Source organism: Nelumbo lutea, chromosome 6 (assembly GCF_056320005.1).
Source record: "Nelumbo lutea isolate HS-2025 chromosome 6, American lotus-T2T, whole genome shotgun sequence".
Taxonomy (NCBI): Eukaryota; Viridiplantae; Streptophyta; class Magnoliopsida; order Proteales; family Nelumbonaceae; genus Nelumbo; species Nelumbo lutea.
In genome coordinates, this window is record NC_142689.1 from 30,675,985 (window position 1) to 30,681,788 (window position 5,804).

The following is a 5,804-nucleotide window of genomic DNA, read 5'->3' on the forward strand; positions in this document are numbered from 1 at the left end:
TTCGATTAAGGAACTGTTGTGTTGCTGGAAGCTTATGGGGTTGAACAAGAAAAAGAAGAGTATGGAAGACTATTCCTAATGCTGTTTTATGGTCCATCTGGTCTGAGAGGAATAGAAGGATTTTTTGTAACAAGGCTTTAAGTTTGGAAGAGCTAATCCAGAAAGCAGTGGGCAAGTTAATTTCTCGGGTGTCAGTGTCTAAGGAATTCAGAAATTGTAATATGTTTGCTATTTTTCTTTCTAGTTCTTGGTGGAATGTGTAACTGTTGATTTGGTCAATCAACCTTTTTGGGACTATTGATTTGCTTTTGTTATTTAATTATGACATCATTCTTTAACTCACTTACCCAAACGATTAGACCATTATGGTCTAAGTCAAGTAGGTTGGGTTGAATTTAAGATTAACCCAGGCCCAACCCCAAGCATTGAATCTAAGGCTTCAGACGAAAGTCAAGCCTAATCTATTAAACTTGGGCGCAACCTCCAACTTGCATTGAAATTTGATGTCTTGGGTTAGTTTTGGACTTGGGTCTATCAATCAACCCCATGACAAAATTTGTCATAAAATGTATGTATATAATCGTATATACATGCATGTATACAAAAATGTGTTATCTATATATATATATATATATATATATATATATATATATATTATGATTATATGTATACAATCAGGCATAACTTTAGCTACCTAAGGGATAGGCTTGGGCCCAACTTGAAAAATAAAAAAGCTCAAACTTTTGAACCTAAGCCTAGGCCCAAGTCGATGACCAAAAATTGAAGATAGCCTATCTAAAATTATGAGCTAGGTTGATTCAAACATGAGTTAAGCTCACCTAATTTGCCTACCTATGAACCATTGACCATTAATTAGATGCAAAAACAGTTTTTTTAGGTTAGTTTACTTTTTAATTCTATTATTTAACTATGAGAGCATTGATTGACCCATTTGACGTCAATGGTTAAATTATTTACTTGCCACTCAAACAAAATTGTGGTTTATTTAATTATTTTCATGTTGGTTTGAAATATAGGTTTTACGTTATTAAAAATATTAGATATAGATTTACTTTGTAGAATTTATTGGTGAGAAATAAAAATACTTCAAAAAGTATCTAAGGAGAGATAATGATAATTAATACCTTAATGAGAGGAAATTTAATGAAGTAGAAAGTAATAGTATTTTAAAATTCATTTTTTGCCTACATAGTTAAAGAGGGATTAAATAAATATGAATGTTTTAGTAAAAAAAAAGACTACAAATGAGATTTAATACGTTAAATATAGGATTTAATAAACATAATGAATTTAATAAAGAAAATTTTCCACTTTAATACCTTGAAATTTGGGGGTAGCGTCAAGTTAGTACCCAAACTTTCAAATGTGTCACTGGAGTACCTAAACTTTCAAAAAGTGTCAAGTTGGTCCCTGCCATTAACCGACCATCAGTTATTATTGAAAATGTTAAAACTACCCTTCAAAAGAAGACATTGTTTATTGTTTTATACCTTGAGATTGAACCGATTGAGGTGTTTGAGATTCTAGACTAATGAAGTCATTGTCTTCTACCTTTAGATCTGAAACACATTATTGTCTAGTTATTTCTTTGCTTTCATTTATTGTTTCTCTTTATCATATTTCATGTTTTTCTCTCTTTTTCTTTGAAAATTACCAGTTCAGTCTAGTCTCAAGGTAGAAGACAATGAACAGTGTTTTCTTTTGAATGGTAGGGACAAACTTGACACTTTTTGAAAACTTAGATATTGCAGAGACACATTTGAAAGTCCGGGTACTAACTTAACACTACCCCCAACGTTCAAGGTAGTAAAGTAGAATTTTCCCTTTAATAAAACAAGTAGTTCAAATCATATTTTCCCCTCATAAATATAAGGAGACCAAATTCAAAGAGTAAGAGTATTTTAGTCAAAAAATCCAAATTCTAAACCTCATTCACACTTTTAATAATAGTATAGATATATCAAAAATAAATCCCTGATCATGTTTTAAGTCAGCTTTGTTTTCTTAACCTCATCAGTCAGTCCTACTCAATTCAGATTAAAGAAAGTGAAGTATGATTTAATTTTGAGACAAAGCTTTAATAATTAAATAAATTGGTACTAACGCAAGCACTCAAGAATCAACCAAGTGGCTACACCCAACTTGGTTAAAATCTATACCTAGTTGTGGTTAATCGTCCATGGTTCAAATATCCCATGCATCACATAGGCACTAGTAATCTAAAAGGACAAAAAAAAAAAGTAATAATTCTTTGTTATGAAAATGAAACCTTTCCATGGACGTTCCCTCAAATGAGAATGGCTTATTCCCAAAACCTGTTGGTTCAGACAGGAATCAAATCAGAACTAGAATTAGTTTGAATGGAGTTCTCATTCCCAAGTGACGGGGGAGGGAATAGACATTCCCTCAAATGAGGGATTGCCATTTCATCAAGAATGGGAATCGGGTTCTATTCCACCCAGTCAAAAGGTTAAGATAGATTGGGTCATTCTGATTGTGATTCCAGACCCCTATTCCCATGAACCAAATGGACTCTGAAAATCCAAGATACAAAGATGAGTACAAGACTGTTATGCTTTATTGGATGGACTGGATTAGTCCATAGGGTCCCTCCAAATAGTTTGAACTTTGGAACCACAACTAGGGGTGTTTATAGGTCGGCTTAGTTTGGTTTCAGACTGTTTGATCAACTGAATCGACCTAGGTGGGTTGGGGAGTTGGTCACCTGAAGCCAACCGACTATTATTGACAAAAGGCCAACTTGGGTTGATTGGTTTGGGTCAGTTTATTTGGCCTGTCGGTTTATAAAAATGCAGTTGTATAATTAAAAAAATAAATTTAATATATATATATATATATACATATATATGGTCAAGTCGAGTCAGTTTTGATTGGAAGCCAACCCAATCTCTCAGGTTAGCATAGTAACTAAATCGAAACCGGCTGAAAATATTAGAAAACTGACCGATTTGAATCAAATTATGTTGGATTAGTCGATTTGATCAGTTTCATCAGTTTAATTGACAGTCCTAACTCCTAACCACAACTTTGCTTTCATTTACTGTCTAAGCCCATTTGTCTGACCCAGCCCAAAAAATTTAGATGAATCCAGTCCAGTATTGGCAGCCCAAAAGTGAGTGGGCTGGAACTGGGCCTTCCTGAACTCCTAACACCGCTATCAGCCTAATCCATTCTCATTTCATGGAATTAGAAGAAACAAACGATTTTACCATTCAAATTTGAAAGATGATTGACAAATTCAACCAAATGGAAGTGATAAGATTAGACTCATAGGTGGACACTGTACATTTCATACATGACGGATCTCATTTTTATGATGGGTCCTAATCTCACAGTGAGATGTACGGTATTAGATCATATTACTCCACTCTACATATTTGATACATGATAGGTCCCACTTTTATGATGAATTCCCATCTCTCACAGTGAGATATGCTATGTTAGATCAAGTTGGTAGGAGGTTGGAAGGTGTTTTGTTGGCCGAATATGTCAACTCAAATTGGGAAATTGTACAACTGTAATTGGTTATTGGGTTATTGTGCCAGAGTTGGAAGTATTTGTTGGTAGCAGATCCGAACGTGGAGAAGCTACTTATTTGACTTCTCTTGGAGAAATGCCCAGTCCATTCCTTACGCTGGTGCCCACTTCTTGGTTCCTTCATCTCTTCCACCTGTAAAAAGTCGTATATGTATAATGTGAGCCAGCTTGGTCCGATAGGGTTCAGAATTGTTGGAACTTCAAGTTATCGTGGAATCGAGGGGTAACAGAGAAGGAGAGAGCGGTGGCGTGGTGAAGTCCGGCGAAAGCGGTGGCTCCAGCTCCGACGAAGAGGGAGGCTGGCAACATAGAAGGATTCGAAGGGCATGAAGCGTGAATCGGCGGCCTAGCCTCTCCGTCTCCGATAAATAACGATAAGACGAGATGCCCAAAGCTGATTGGCCGAGCTAATGATGGCCCACTACCAAAACCCATTGTCACCGTCACCACCAACTGGTCCAAGTCCAACACCCTTTTCACCCATCCCATCTGCCGTTGCCGCTCCTCTAGTCCTCTTCGTGACTAATGACTTTTCTTGTATAAGCTGGGCTTTTCTCGGTCAACTTCTTGGGCTCCTCCTGATTCGTGGGCCCCTGGAAATATAAGTATAGGTCCACGCGGCATACTTTGCGCAGCCTATCTGCCTCTCAAAAGCTGGTCTTACAGCGCACCCCACCACACTACAGACAGACGATTGTGTCAATTATAAAGCAGTCAGCGATGGTCGGTGGACATAGGATAAAGATCTGCTACCAATACTGTTCCAACAAATCATTGCAGTCGTACATGAGAATATCTTATAATAGCGAGCAGATATATGAGGATGGAAATGAGGTGGGTTTTATTAGTTTCAGACCCTGCCTGCCTTCATAAAACCTTTCTCATTTCAAGAGAAGTTGAGAAGGATAACTAGGACCAGCGGGGGTAATTATCGTTGGATTAGAATCTTTTTTCATGATGGGGTTACTTATCCACGAATAGTTGTTGGGTTGGAACTTCTACATAAATACAAACAACGAGTCCGCCTCTTGGTTGGACTATGAAATTGAATGCTTTTGGGTTTTACCCGTGAAGAAACTACTTCTCATCCTGTGGTGGACCATTTACCTAAAAGTTAAAAAAGAAGAGAAGAAAAGCTTCTGATTCACCCACTGATGAAGAGGGTGAGAAGTAATGTGGGGTGTAGATGTGAATGAATTCCTTCGGGAAATAGGTTCCTAACACATTATAAAAGTTTGGAACCTATCTGGGGGTATCTCCTAATGGCAAATACGGGAGATGTTTTCAATACACGGTTGAGATGTAATGTAGGAGATGTTTCCCGTATGATGAATTTGCATTTGTATTGTCTATTATGATATCTATCCTCTAGACTTTAGATGATCAGTCACCGCAATTTTATCAAATTGCCATGTTTTAATGTTTTGGTTAATCATCATCATCATCTATGTTTATGTTTATGTCTTATTCCAACTAAATGAGATCATTTACATGAATTCTTTTTCATCAATCTTATCGATTTAAGTCATATATACAGTTAAATTGTTAGTGCTAAAATCATTTCTTACTACTTTTATCTGTTCTTTTTTATCTACCCCAAGCTCTTTTAACCCCTTCAATGTATAATAAAGGGAAAATCTATGATACAGAAAAGATATGGTATGGGAAGAGTTTTGACCAATCAAAACCCATCCATGAATTTTGATAAATAACACCTAATTGGCTACCACGTTTATGATTTTGGTTCATTAGGCAAAAGTTTTTCAGATATCATATCTTTTCCATGTCATAGTTGAACCCATATAATAAATCACTTCTAATTGGCACAATTTGTGGTTTTCTATGCGCGGGCACAAACTATTTTTGTTTACTCCCTCATTTTATCATCTTTTGGATATATTCTTAATTTCTAATGGATAACTTCAACCTTAATCCTATCCTTTATAGTTTTTCACCCATCCACCTTAGCATTCACATTTCTGCCACATTCATTATTTATTGATTTCCCAATATTCTATTCCATACAACATAATTGGTCTTACTTTTATAAAATTTTACTTTTAATGTAAGTGATAGTTTCCTATCACATAAAAGTCCAAATGCATCCTTCCATTTTGGTCATGTCTATCTCTTGTTATGAATTATTAAATCAAGAAACCGAAAATAGTCACATAATAGATTTTAAAACATCATTTTGACCCGAATGGTTGAATTATTGAAAATTG